Source organism: Cupressus sempervirens, chromosome 9 (assembly GCF_028749045.1).
Source record: "Cupressus sempervirens isolate cs-2001-9-10 chromosome 9, ASM2874904v1, whole genome shotgun sequence".
Lineage (NCBI taxonomy): Eukaryota > Viridiplantae > Streptophyta > Pinopsida > Cupressales > Cupressaceae > Cupressus > Cupressus sempervirens.
Genome location: NC_143126.1, coordinates 590,432,843 through 590,448,583, shown reverse-complemented (window position 1 = coordinate 590,448,583; position 15,741 = coordinate 590,432,843). Strand labels below are relative to the sequence as shown.

General features: G+C 36.0%; 1 pseudogene; it reads left to right on the top strand.

Annotated features, from left to right (window-relative positions):
* The first annotated feature begins 314 nt into the window (after window positions 1-314).
* On the top strand, window positions 315-7,700 carry LOC149540060 (pentatricopeptide repeat-containing protein At5g27460-like; annotated as a pseudogene).
* The last annotated feature ends 8,041 nt before the right edge of the window (window positions 7,701-15,741 follow it).

Genomic DNA, 15,741 nt, shown 5'->3' with positions numbered 1-15,741 from the left:
AGTGTCCTGTTGCCACTCCACCAACTGCATATCCTAGACTGCCACTACAATTTGTAACTCTCCCAACTATCAAGAGGCCTAACGAATCTGCTCTCGATACCACCGCACCATGTCCTACACCCCACCTGTCAGCTGATCCAGCATGTCCTCATCTACCATCTCTTGTGCCTGCTTCTATAGAGGTGTCTGCGGCTATGGTGGCACCTTCTTCTATGGAGCCTCCTACTGAGGGGCCTCCTCCTCTGTCCTCTACCTATGGAACTAACTCTGTCTAGTCCCACTGCCCCTAGCACCTAGGTCTGATCCCATCTAACATGGGGGAATCTGCATCTGTTGAACCTGATGTCAAACTCGTGACTGTTGTTGTGACTAAACTGGTGGCTGTGGTTGTGCCTGCTGCTGTTGAGGTGCTTGTCTTTTTTCTTGCCTTGCCATCCCCACTAGATCTATAAAAAGTGGGAACGAATGGCTAATCAAAAATGCCTGATATGTAGGCATCATCCCGGCATCTACTGCCTCTAGCAGGTAGTCTCATTGAACTGCAGCTAAGCTGCGAATGTCTATCATGGATTTCCCTGGATCCATCTGTGCTAGCCACCCCCACTCAATGTCCTTCTGCAACCTGGCATAGGCATAGAAATCAAGAGAAATATCCTATGGTCGGCCATACTACTGCCACACTTGAGAGATCACAAATCTCTCCATCATAGATGTCGTCCTACCCACCAAAGGTCGAGAACTAAACATCCACGATAACTCTCTAGGAGCATCATCCATTTCCTCTGTCTCTTGCAAGGGTCGCCATACAATAGACACCAAGTCATCAAGACGTATCCTCCACTGCTCTGTCTTACCCAGGTGGGATTGGGTAATATGCCCTTGATATCTACAAATATAGGGCTCTATGGGCTCTCTGGCATCCTCAAAAATTGGCCTACATACAGGAAGATGCTCCCAAGCCTAGATCTGCAATACATAAACTCCAGCTACCATGGTCTTCTTCTTGTGGAAGACAACCTCGTGCATCTCATGGAAAAGGTGAGCCATCATGCACTAACCCCACCCAAAAATCTCAAGTGCCTCTAGCATCCTGCGAAGCATGGCACCCCACCTGCACTCCAAACCATGTTTTCCTCTGTCAAGACATAGGAAACAGCTCAAAAGTATAGCCAGCACGGATGCTAGCCTATGCGTGGGTCCATATGTGTGCATTAGCTCATCCCAACTGATGGCTCTGCCCCTTGCTAACTCTCTCCCAAACACAATAGATAGTGCCTCTATCCCTAATCGGGGCACTATATCGTAGACAACCCGAGCGTCGTGAAAAGAATCTGCAAAATCCTCCATATGTCCTCTGGAGTGATGGTCATCTTGCCCATCGGCAAATGGAATGTGTTCATCTCCAAATGGAAACACTCTACCAAGGCCGATTCACCATCACGGCTAGAATCCAGCACAAAGAAGACAAACCCAATCAGGCAATGTGTGCCCGATCAGCATCACAAGACTCCACAATAACTCTCCATATGATAGATAGTGTGATCTGAATGCAATGTCACCAAATACCTCCTGTACGCACAACAAGAAATGACAAAAGAAACAATCAGTATCAAGTCGAAATGATGAATCAGAACAAATCAAATGCAATTATTTTGAGTGCAAAAATCAAACTTTTACACATAATTGTCATGAAATTTCAAGCAAAATTCATGAAATCTCGCGTGAAATTCTATCAGTTTCGCACGAAAACATTCTTTCTTTGCACAAAGAATCATGCATTCATGCAAAAAAAGAGCTACTCACATGAAGAAAGAACTATCTACACAAGAAAAGATATTTTTGCACGAGAAATGAATCGCCTCGCGCAAAGAATCTCTTCCTTCACGCGAAACATAACGTCTCCCATGCAAAGATCCTCGCCGTCGCGCGGGAAGAAACAGCGAACCCTATTTCTTCACACGAAGAAAGAAGATCTTCGCACGAAAGCTGATAGGTCTCGTGTGAAGAAAGATTTTACCCTCTAAAAACAAGCTAAAATGTGCAATAAATGACCTCAAAATGCGTAAAAGAAAAAGTATGGAGGGGAATCGATAACTCACCGGTGGTTCGTAGCCTGCTGGGTGGCAGTGATGTCTGGAATGCTCAAATCGATGATGTCTCACGCAAACTACCATGTCTCTCTCAGAGCTCAAATCAATAGAAGACAAAAAGCACAAATGAATTGAAAATGACCCCTTGAGCCCTTATATAGCTGTTGACCTAAATTTTTCAAAGTGCTCAGATTTGCGTAAAAATCACACCCCTGGCTAATTGGACCGTTCTAGATCCATTTTCGAGATCAAATTCAAAATCTAACACACCTAAGAGCCTCAAAATGTGTTTTAAATTTTTGGGGACCGACATGATCGAATTCTTGTGTAGCCCAAATCTTTCTGATACTTTGTGATTCTTGGCATCCTTTCAACTCTACATTCTCCATATTTTTAAAAATCATTTTCAAAATAGTCAACTCAAGTCAACTGTGGCTAAATCTGATCAACTTTTGGTCAAACTTGGTCTTTGCAACTTCGCAATCATTTCAAATCAACCCTGAATCTTCTTTCAATCATTTTGATCTCTTTTATATTCTACTGAATCTCAGATTTCTTTTATATCTCATGATATACTACTTTAAATCATATTTCTAGTGTGTCATCTTCTAATTTTGCTCCCGAGGGGGTAGGATGATTAACATAATTATATACCTATTGCTTGGGGCATCTGGTTCCCATCTTATGTCCTTATCACTTAGGGCATCTCATCACTCGGGGCATCTTGTTTCCTTCTATCTGGCATCTTTGCTATCTATCTTATCTTTTCATCAATTGATCAACCTTATAACGGCTCTTCTCAAAGTTTGATGGATAGGTATTGGGATAGTCTAAACCCTAGCTCTTGAGGATCAAACCTTGTTCTGGGGATGATTCTACGACTCATGATTGGACCTTGTTATCTTTTATCAATCTTAGGTATCTAGGTGTTCTATCTGGATCCTTGAAGGTTAAGCTTCATTTTGGAAATAGTCTTCTAAAATGCTTTCAATCTTAGGTATCTAGGTGTTCTATCTAGATTCTTGAAGGTTAAGCTCTGTTCTGGAGATAATCTTCTAAATGCTATCAATTTCAAGTATCTAAGTGTTTTGTCTGGATCCTTAAAGATTAAACTCCATTTTGGAGATAGTCTTTTAAATGCTACCAATCTTAGGTATCTAAGTGCTCTACTTGGATTCCTTGGGGATTAAGCTCTGTTCTAGAGATAGTCCTTAAAAGCTTATCAATTGGCCTCTATATCATCATCTTTGGAACCAATCTCGTCTTCGCAACATGCTTTCTGATTATCTTTGAATTGAACGTGTTGCTTGCACATTCATTCAAAGAGGGGAAAAATGTAATACCCCAAAATTGGCTCATTGCCATCTCAACTAATTCTGGTCTATTTTTTATCAATCCTAAAGTCCTATTCCATTAGGCAAATTCTTAGTCGGCTACTTGCTACTTGACTTAATTGTCAGATGTAGAAAACCCTAATCTGCATGCATCATGCTTATTATTTAATTTCTATAGTATTTACTCATATTAGTCACATTAAACCTATTGATTAATATTTAATTTAATTACTAAGTATTTATACTTTAATTAAATTAAATTATATCTTAAGGCTAATATATTATGGAATTAAATTTATTTAATTTAATAAATGTGCCTATTTTAATTAATTAAATGAAATTATTTAATTAAATGGAGTACTTACTTCTAATTAATTAAACAAAGTTATTTAATTAAATGGGAAGTAATTCCTAATTAATTAAATATAGTTATTTAGTTAAATAAGAAAGTGTCTCTAATTAATTAAATAAAATTATTTAATTAAATAGGAAATATATTTATGAGAGCATATCTCATTTTATTAAATTAAATATCTTTCCAAAATCCTTCTTTAGTTCAAAAAGGGAAATTTCCAGTTCACTATTGATCAAAAAGGAATTAAATTATTTAACTCCTTATTCTACTCAAATTAAATCAATTAACTCCGTTTAATTTGGAAATCTTCCTTTATGACTGAACTTCACCTTTAATCCTGACCGTTGATTGAAATCGATCTCAACCGTTGATGGATTTCAGGAAAGTCTATTTAAGAGACCCTCATTTCTTCATTTTGGAGAGGATGAATTAGAATTTTCATTGAATTGCTATTGAAATTCATACTCACATTTACTCACATTTACTCACATTTTCTCACATTTTTGCATACATCTTGCATTCTTAGTTTAAATTCATTTAGCTTAATATGCATAGGTTAATTTAGTTTTGTTTCAATTGTTCTTAGATTAGAATGCATTTCCCATTCTAGATTAATCTGCACAATCACATAGATTAATTTCTTTTCTTAAATCCTTCATTCATAGAGGGTCTGGTTGCTTAAACACCTCAAATCTGAGGATATCTAACAAGCAATTCCCTTTAGATAGAAGGCAACAAGTCACCTTACCGGCTGATTTTTGAATGAGCAATCCAATGTTCATCCCGGGATGAATCCGCAAATAAGGACCTTGTTGAAGTGTGTGTGTTAGCAGAGGTCACATATTAATGCATACAACTAACATGTGTGAGTACAAATCTGATTGCTCATATGAATACTCTTTAGTTATGCACAAGGATATACAATTTGAAGGTATGTGTGATACTTTTCCCCAAGTTGAGTATGAAGCTTTCATATTCAAAACCAATAGCATGCATGATTCATTTGTTGAAGAATATTTTTAGTTTGAGTCTGATATTTTTTAGCATGTCGATCAAAACTCTCATATTGAGCAACTGGTTGAAAGTGAAGCTAGCTTTTATATGCGTTATGAAAGTCAAGGTGTAGATTCAGTTTTGCCAAGTGAATTGATTCAAGATTTTAATTTGATTGGAAAGAATTATATGAATAATATTTCTAGCTTACCTCATGAAAGTTCAGATGAAAATCAGATTTATGATAGAGGTAAATGTTTTTGTTGAAGTTCGATGGCCCTGGGCCATCACTTGTACATAGTAGGAGTAGTTGTTTCCTTGCTTTCAATAAAGTTGTTTGAGATAAGTTTTGTGTGTGGTCTTCTTCTTCTAGAGATTTGAATCCTTCACATGCTCACAAGGGACATGCATCCCCAAATAGAACCATTGTTGGGACTCAAAATTGAAGCCTCACTTTTCAGTACCATTGAGAAAATCAAGCCCTATAAGTGTTTTTTGATGCATATATACCCAGCTGTCCATTTGAAGCCTAAGAGGTGTTTAATGTTTCTAACACATTCCATTTAGTATGCCTACTCATCCCATGAAGATTCTGAGCCATTCTATGAAGTCTTGTTTTGAGCAATGTCCAATTTTGCATTTTTGCTAGTGTCAAACAGTGATAGGAGGTCATCTTTGCAAATGAATATCTCATACCCAATAATGTTTCATGACTTGCTACCTTGGGAATGTTTAGTGTCCATACCAAAGAAACTATGTTTTAGATTTTGACTTGTTTCAAATCAATTTGACTAGGTTTTGAATCCCTAAAATTTGGTCATTTATTGTTGTCATGCTGATGCAATTAGTTTTGAATTTTGGGAGGCCCTATTTGACTTACCATAACTTTGACCTAGTTGACCATAATGATAAAATTCCTTTTGCATTGCATTTCAAAATTCAAATTTGAGCTTATGATGATTCTACTTGATCAGTTTTCAAACATGGTTCCAAACGCAATATTTAACTTTTTACTGGTGTCGAGAAGTGCAGATTTATCAATACCCCTATTCATGATGTCATATCTATGAATCTATGATAGGTGAGATTTAATGGATTATACCACTACATTCTATTTCAAAAATTCTTTAAGTGTGCCAATTTTCAAGTCTTGATGAATCTGTCTGCACACTTTCCCAAGTCCATTCTATTTGCAAGAAATGCTTTTTTGCCAATGCTTTCAATCTGCAAATTTAAGTAGCCTACTTTGACCACTCACCAAATGCATCCTTTTATTCATCATGATACCTCATCCTAGATTTATACTCTCATCATGAAAATGAACCAACCCTCTAGTTTTTGTTTCCCAAGTATCAGTTTGAATAGTTTTCAAAGCCAAAACCGAATGTGATTTATTGTTTTCTAACATATTTTCTTGCAGGCAGTTTTGAGATGGTAACTTCAATAGTTAATATCTTTTGATCTTGAATTTTTCATGAGACTAGATTTCACATGATGCAAATATGTGGAGAAGAGAGTCAGTTCGTTTGATTTTAGAGCTCAGTTAGGTGTTTGGGTCAATTTTTAAAGCTGACCAAAGGACTTCTTGGTACAAAGTCGCCAAGTTGCAAAAAGGAGTTTAAATGAGTTTTAGTTGGTAGTTCAATGATGGATTTTGATTTGGATCTATATCAGATGACTAATGGACCAATTTGATAGTTTAGTTGTTCGAAAAGGAAAAAAATTTAGTCGGAGCCACGTTGAATCCTGATTGATTTCATCAAGAAAAAGTCAAATTTCTACATACCAAGGTGAATGAGAAAAATGATGAATTGACATAGCCTCATGGAGAATATAAAATGAACTTAGATGGGGTGGTCAAATAATTTGGAGAAAGTTAAAGATGACTCATGTGAAGAAAATGGAAGATGAATGAGATATATTAAGTAGAGAGAAAGCCACAGTGATAGGAGTGATGATAGGCAAAAAATGGTCATCTTTTTATAAAAGAAGTTGGAGAAAGATGACATGCATGGCCTTGTGCATGATCTTCACCATGCTCGCAAATACAAGAAGGCTTTGGAATTTTTTGAGTGGATGCAAAATCACCCTAAGTTTTTCCTTGCACCTGGTGACAATCATGTCCAGTTAGATTTTATTGTTATAGTGTATGGCATTGATAGAGTTGAGACATATTTTCAAGATCAATCAGAGTCTACCAAGAATGAAATCACTTATGGTGCTCTACTCCATTGTTATTCCAAGGAGGAATTGATAAAAAAAAATAGAGAATTAGATGGAAAAGATGGGAATTGTTACAACTGTACATCCTTATAATAAGGTAATCACTTGCTATTTGGCAAGGGGATAGATGGAGAAGGTTCTTTTAACAACCAAGAATTTAAAGGAAATGGATCTATAGCTAAATCCATTTACTTATAGACTCTAGATCAATGCATATGCTACTATGTCTAACATTGATGATGCAAAGAAGATAGAGGATGAATTAAAATGGACTAATGATGATAGCATAAAGTGGACTACATACATTACTCTAGGAAACATGTACATCAAAGGTGGTCTTCTAGACAAAGAAAAATCTACCTTTAAAAAAAAAAACATTGTTGAAGGTGAGCGAAAAGCATTTGACTTCCTTATTACCATGAATGCCTCTATTGGTGATAAGGAAGAAGTTTACAAGATACGGGATTCCTTAAAAACATATTCCTTAAAAAAACCATTTTGATAAAAATAAATACTTATAATTATATATGTATGATTTCTTCACTGGAAAAGTTTGGAGACATTAAAGGAGCTGAGAAGATATTCAAAGAATGGGAGTCATCAAGGTTAAGTTATAATTTCAGAGTATCTAACATACTACTTGTTGCATATGTGAGGGGAGGTATGCTAGAAAAGTCTGAAAGTTTTCAAAGTCGTATCATATAGAGAAGAGGTGTCAAAGTGAAAGCTAACCATAGCAGTAAGGAAGGACACCCACACCTTGTTAAAAAAGGCACCGATTGAAAGGACAGATGCCCACAACAAGGGCATTTTTTTGATAGGGAGTGGTAGACATACTAGTAAAAACTCCATGTGCAAGGTAAAAAGGAAAATGCATAGATCATGCAAAGAGAAGAAAAAATCCACATATTGACAGAGGAGCTCCACATGTTAAGAGGGAGACCCAAGAAGACCACCACCTAGTGGCAGAAGAGTAGAAGTCACAGGGTGTAAATGAAATAAGCTAAGTCCTACCATTCTAGTCAAAACTTGTGAAGGATATGTTGCTCAAGTCATTTTTTACTATATTGATATTAGTTTGAACCATGTTCAATAGAAGGTCAATGCAAATATGAAAAGCATCCCACCTGAAGAGAAAGATCCATAGCTAAGAAGGGCAAAGTTACTGATCACGTGGACAAGAAACTGCTAGGGAAGTGCTTATACTAAAGCCGCCTTTAACACATAGCATTTGAGGGATCCGGGCAATCAATAAAAAAAGGAACCTACATCAGATAGAGCATAAGCACCATTCAAAAGAAGGGAAAGAATGCATGCCATCTATAGCAAGAAATCCATGAAGCACCAATTATCCCACATTCATGCCACAAAGGGATATTTTCATTTTTAAATACAATTCCACTCACAAAGTATATTGTCTAAAAAGACATGCATTTTTGAAAGCCATCACTCATAGGTGGGGCCCATGATGGCCAACTGGGACAAGTGAGGAGATAATTTGACCAACCATGCAAATGAAAAATGATTACATCATCAGGATACATGGCAAGTAGATAGTGAATCTTAGACCAAACACTTAGATTCTGACACGTGGATGATCCTACAATTGTCGCTTATGTCACCAATGGAAAGATGCATGACAATTAACATGACGACATAGCAACCACCTAGGTGGCAGTGACGTGGAGGTGATGTGGTGATGATCCTGCAGTGGCATGGTGTTGATCATTCACTGAGGTGGCACTGATATGGCAGTGAGGTGGACAAGTCTAAAAGTGACATGTGGCGAAGGCTTCAGATGTGGCATGCTTCCTAAGGTGCTGACATGGTAGAGAATGACACATGTCACAAGGTCGCTATGTCATTGCTGATGTGGTAGAATGTTGACTACGATAGTGACATAGCGACCGACAATGTGGCACAGTGTAATGGCATGCTAACATGGAAAATAGAGGATGAATGAAATGATGCCATGTAGTGCCCAGTTGGAGGGGTCGGATGACAAAGCAAAAAATGAACCAATCCAACGCTGACACATGGTGAGGGTGGTCAACAAGGTTTGACTTAGATTGAAAAGTGAGGGAAATTTCAAACAAAGTTTTAAAAGATTAACTTTTTAATATTTTTCCCAGAAAAGTACGTGCAGGTTTAGAAATTTTTAAATAAATTTGGAATTTATTCTATAGTTTTAAATTTTGAAAAGTTAAAATTTTGTCCAAATGTAATATGAAAGCTATGGTTGAGAGCCCAATTTTCAAATGGATGCCACAGAGGCAATTTTTTTTTGAACTAGGCACTTCAATATACTGTTGGAACATGGAGGAAATGAACTTTCCAAATATGAAGTCAACTTTTGCACAGGTGCTCACTGGTTCAAGTTATAAGTAGATTTGTAATTTTTGGGCATTCTTAGTAGAATGGGTAGATTTCACCATTGAGCATCAAGGTTGGTTAGGAGACAGATATAAAAGCTTATTGAAGGTTGATTGTGGAAAAAATTGATTCTAATAAGTTTATTGTGCCTCTAGAGACCATTTAACTAATTTTTCACTTTTACCTTGAGTTCAAATCTGGCATCAAAATTAGTTATGTTCTTTCATCAAATATTTTGAGATACTTTATGCTTTTAGGAGCCAAAATGATCAAGGATTTGATATGCAATTGCAGAGAGAGATTAGAGAGATTCTTTTCACTTCTTGAGGAGGTTTTTCAAGTGGACACATGTCAAATGCAAAATAGATCTAGGAATACATTCCTCCTATATCTTTATATTTCTCATTCTTTGTAGAGGTTCCAATTTTGGGGGGGAAATTACTCACTGCTAAGATACCATTCTTCACCAATTTCTTTTGTATTGAGAAACATTAGGAAAGATAATATAGCTAGTTCTAATATGTTAGTATTTTCATTTTTTGATTTCATGCATTTGAATGTATTGTTTCAAAGAAATAAATACAAATGAGTAGAATCTCTTTAGTTTCATTCTTATTCTCGTCTCCTATCTCAGTAATCTACAATCTTATGTGGTCTAGGAACAAAGAACTAAGACTCATTTGCATCCCTTTAGGGTTGTATGTCAGATATGTTTTCTTGTTGGAACAAAGGGCCAAGTAAATGCTTGATGTGTTTGACAGGATTGCTGGTTATTTTGAGAAGGATACTTCATAAGAATGAGGTCTTTATGAACACCAATGTCTAATTCACTAAGTGATAGTATAGATCTGATGTCTGGGTGTATGAAATATACCCTGGATATCACAGATGTATGTATTGAATTCATGGAATTGCCCAATAGATAAGGCATTGATCAGTTATAGGATCACTTGTTTATACTACTACATATTTGGGGTTGTGTTGATATTCAACATTATTAATCAATTGTATTTCCCTTTTATATTGAAAGTTATTCAAATTCTAACCCTCACTTAGCTTACTAGTTTCACGAGTCATGCTATTAGCTATTTCATGCTTGTGATTTCTTAGTTAAGTATATAAGATTTAAGGGTTTCATCTGTGATCCTCATTGCACTAGTCACATAATTAGATCTTAAGAGGTTCACCTGCCTAGGTTTTGTAGAGCCTAAAGTGAAGGAGGAGTGTAGCCTTATAGTTGGCTTAGGTTGTTGGTGAATTGTGTCCATTATTGGAGAAAGCTGCCCATAGATGCATTTTTGCCTTGAATACGTGGTTATTCACACTTTGATAAATTAGGAGCTAACATGATGAAGAGGAAAATATTGAAAGCTATATTATTGATTCTAAGATTTCCTTTTATGTTGATAAATCTTGTAATGATAAGCTCAAGGTTCATTCTGGCATTTTGTTATATGAAGATAAAGATTATGATCAACATATTTTTTATCAGCATTTTCATGATAGTTTTTCAGATTTGATGACAGATAAGTTGTTTGAGTGCGAAGGAGTTTTAGCGTATGGAAAATTTGATTGGATGAGTATTAGGACTAAAAATGAGGGAAAGGGATCATATTTCATGTACTCCTCACACCCAATTACACAAGGTGAGTTACAAATTCTTGACATGTGCAGCTTTGTGAATGAAGTAGAATATGAAGCCTTTATGTTTTTGGTTAGTAGCATGCATGAGTCTTTTCATATTGAAGACTCTCAATTTGATTTTTGTATTCAAACACATTTTGGTCTACATATTCATAGTGAGAAATTCAAAGAGAGTGATTCAAGTTTTTATATGCACTATAAGAATGATTTTGTTTCACCTAATCCGCTAATGAGCAATTCTGATGTATGTGGTGAAACTGATGGAAATGATACTTACAGCTTACCTCAAAGAGATGTAAATGAAAATTATGTATTTGAAAAAGGTAGGGAGTTTTGAGAAGTGTTGGTGGCCTAGGGCCATCATCTTGTGCAGTTAGAGTAGGTTTCTTATTTTCAATAAGTTGTTTGAGAGTTTAGTGGCCTTCTTCCTCTAGAGATATTAATCCTTTCCATGTCCACAAGGGGCATGCATCCCCAGAGAGAGTCACTAATGGGACTCAAAATTGCATTCCCATTTTGAGTACCATTTTAAATTTTTGAGTCATTTTGAGCCCTATAAGCACATTTTATGCATGTTTACCCAGTTGTCTTTTTGAGGCCTATGAAGTGTTTAATGTTTCTAACACCTCGCATTCAACATATATTTGCATCATACATTGATAAATTGTGATTCCAAATCATTCTAAGCCATTTCGTGAAGTTTTGTTTGGAGCAATCTCCAAATCTACATTTTTGCTCAAGTACCAAACAATGATAGGAGACCTAGTTTGCATTTGAATATCATGCACCTGGTTATGTTTCATGACTTGTTACTTTGGTATTTTTTTGCATGCATAGAAAAGAACCTATGTTTCATATTTTGAGACATTTCAATTTGTTTTGACTAGGTTTTGAACCCCTCAAATTTGGCTACTTATATTTATCATGCTAATACACATTTCTCAAAATTCTAGGAGGCCTTGTTTGACCAGTTGTAACTCTGACCTAGTTGACCATACTAAGAAAAATCCTTTTTCATTTCATTCTAGGGTTAAGACACTTGCTATGTTCCAAATTTGAGCCTATGACAAATCTGTTTGACTAGTTTTCAAACATGATTCCAAATGCAATTTGTGAAGTTTCACTAGTGCCATAAAGTGTAGATTGATCAGTACCCCTATTCAGGATTTCATAACTCTAAATCTATGATAGATGAGACCAACTAGATCATACTACTATATACTACTCTAAAAATACTTCAAGTGTGCCAATTTTTAAGTCTTGATGAATCCATTTGCACACTTTCTCAGGTCCATTTCATTTGCAAAAAACCATAGTTATATTGATATTCCTTGTTCTGTATATCTAAGTACCCCACTTCGCATGCTTTCCAAATACACCATGTTATTCATAATAATCCAAAATCACAAAATCATATTCTCCTCATGAAATTGAACTAATGCCTCATTTTTCATGCCTCCAAGTATCTGTTTGACCCATTTTCGAAGCCAAAACTGAATGCATTTTCCTATTTCCTGACTTGTTGTTTGCAGGAAGTTTTAACTAAGCTACTTTGGTGATCAATATCTTCTAACCTAGGTGTCATCATGATACAAGATTTGATAGGGTGAAGGAATGTCAAACAAAGAATCATCATGTCATTTTTCAGAGCCCAATTATCTATTTTGGTCATATTTTAAAGCCAATCTATAGGCCTTCCTCTCAATGAAGCATAGTTTGCAGGAAATAAGGTGAACTCAATTTTTAATGGTTAATCAGTGGTCAAATTCTATTTTAATCAATTTTGGGTATTTATTGGATCACTTTTAGGAATCAGGTGTTTCGGCTCAAAAAATATATAGCCGAACCCACTTTGGGGCCCGACTAATTTCATCAGATTGTGACAACTTGTGAGGAATGAGGATGTTTTAAGAGGAATGATTGTAATGAATTTGATTATTATAATTTTTTTATGCATGCATATTTTCTTTCAAGATCAAATGAACATGTGAATGCATGCACATGGTGAACAAGTGAAAAATGAAATTAAACATACCTATCAAAGGTGACTGCAATGAATCCACTTGTTACTCAAATAAAGTTAAATGGATGCTACTAAAAATGGAATCATGGTGCGTCCTCACGTGTAAGAAGCTCCATATATAGATGGAAAACTCATGCCTCTCATAAGTACATGAGTATACATGCTTTGAACATTAACCAAGAGGATCAAAGGTGCAGGTAGAAGCATTGTATAAGGCACGAATAAGAATCACATCTCACCCAACCCTTCTACCACTCACACCATGTCACACACTAATTCAATAGAGGCACCAAGGAGTTTGAGAGGCCTAAATCAACCCAAATTCTCTATGGTAATGTCACTCGGTCTAGGTGTCCTTTTCAAGCATGTAAGAGTTACTATGTGAAAGCAAGAAATCCTTGTTATATACATGTTATAAAGCTAAATAATAAGCTTGTTTTTAATCATAAATTTCCACCATGATTGAATCCTTGCTATATATGAACCTTGTATGTATATTTTTTGTTGACTCATGGGACGATAAGAAAGAGGAGGACAATGCAATTAATGTTTTCCATTTTGGATGCAGGATGGATTCTTTGTTTCCCACCTTTTGGTCACTGATCAAGCCACTACAATGGGATCCCACTCAGAACATCCATGAAAAATGCAACAACCATGTGGGAGGGTTTTGAGTCAACTGAAGCAGGGGATTATACTTTGGTTGCAACTACAAATTTAAAAAATCAACTTTACCTCTCATGATTTATGGCCCCCATGTGGAGGGAAATGGTTGTATCCGTGGTAGAGCTCCATGGCATGGTAGAGGAAGAGGAGCTCCATGGTAAAAGAGAAACAATTGTAGAACAACAATCCATGGGATGAACAAAACATGGCACAACAAGGCAAGGGTAGGACTGGCCAACGGCAGATATGGATACATTGATATTCTACTTGTTTCAATGCACTGGCAGAGGATCACACTTGCTACTCTAGCATCAACATATCTCTTTTACTTCTGAAAATAGGATGAGGGTTGTTGTGTCACCTAGTGAAGTAGTTAAATGTCCAAGCACTCCAATGCAATGTTTCTTAAGCACTTGGCTTAAAGACATGCAGACACAAGCAAAGCTCACTTGGAGGGCCCGTCATGGTCATTTGGTAGTTAAGTCAACTATGTCTTGACCAACCTTGTGCAAGGAGATAGAGGGTACCATGTGGAAATCATCCAAAGGCTATCGTGAGGTCGAGAAAAGGAGAAAAGGGACTTACAATACTATGCCAAAAGAAAGACATATGATGCTATGACCAAGTCGAGAGATCATAAGTTTTTTAAAAATGACTTAAGATGCTATGACAAATGAAGGAGTTAAGATGTTAAGATAATATGACAATTTTGTAAGATCAGGGAACGTGAAATTTCAAGTGGAGATGTTACAAAAATGCCTTAATCATTTAGTCGGCAGTTGAAAATTGAAAGGTTAAGATATTACAACAAAACTATGGGGTCATTGTAAGATCGTAGGAAAAAAAATTAAGCCTTGAGATTCTATGGAAGGCTTCAAATTCCTAAGATCTTGAGGGATAAAAGGAAAGCTTTAAATCTTATGATTGATCTGTGTGGGTCTCGCTCCTAAGTACTTTGACCAATAAGAATCTACCACATGGCATTGATGGATTAGAGAGATAAGGCAAACTAGGGATAAAATGAAATATTAAAAATGAAATACTTCCCAGATGTGCGGTCATCCTGTGTTTGAAAAATTTTAATTGAATTTGAGATATATTATATAGTTCAACTATATAGTTTTTTAAACTTTTCAATTATAATGCCCAAGTCATGTCGTGGGGCTTGGTTTTTCAAATCAACTTTAGAGACACTCTTTTTATCAAAAATATACAATATAATATACCACCAGAACTAGGACAACTTGAATTCTCCATTTTTGTAGTTAGATTTCACATTGATCTTCAATGGAAGGAGCTACATGAATTTTAAGGTTTCTAGGGCATTCTTAGTGATAATGCAAATTTGTTGTTTCATGTAGTGCCTCTTCCATTTGACTTATGTAAGTCATCCTGATGGATGCAACCTTGTTGATCTTTTGTTGTGATGGATCATGATTGTGACCATGAGTGGTCTACACCGTTGAGGTGATTTGATTTATGTTTCCATACTAGTTGTTTTGATTATTGTTTTTGGCTAATTTATGAGATTATGTTGTGATTTATGGTTCACTAAGGTTTGTGCCAGTGGTTACTAGGATCGATGTGGTATCATGAGGTTGTTCCATGATTACCTTGAGATGTGTGCAAAGATTGCACTGTGTACTTTTTATCTGCTACCTTGGACTAGGTTCTTGTAGTAATAGTTAGTCATGTTTATGACTATGTTCACTTATGTGTTTTATGTAACCTTTGTTGTTGTTGTTTAAACAACCATTATTAAATGCTTAAGTAATTAGAAATGGGTTGTCCATGTTGGATTCATTGGTTATGTGTTGTGGATATCTACTTATGTTATGCTTTACATTTGAAAGGACCAGAGGGTCAGATGTTATACCTTGATTTCAGTATCATAGATGTTAGACTACTATGTTGTTCAGTTGATCATATTGCATGATGATTCCATTTTGAGATGACAGTGTGTTTTATGATGATATCTAGTTATCTGGTTTTTGGATATATCACTAATTATGTTATGTGATAAATTTAATGCTATGGTTA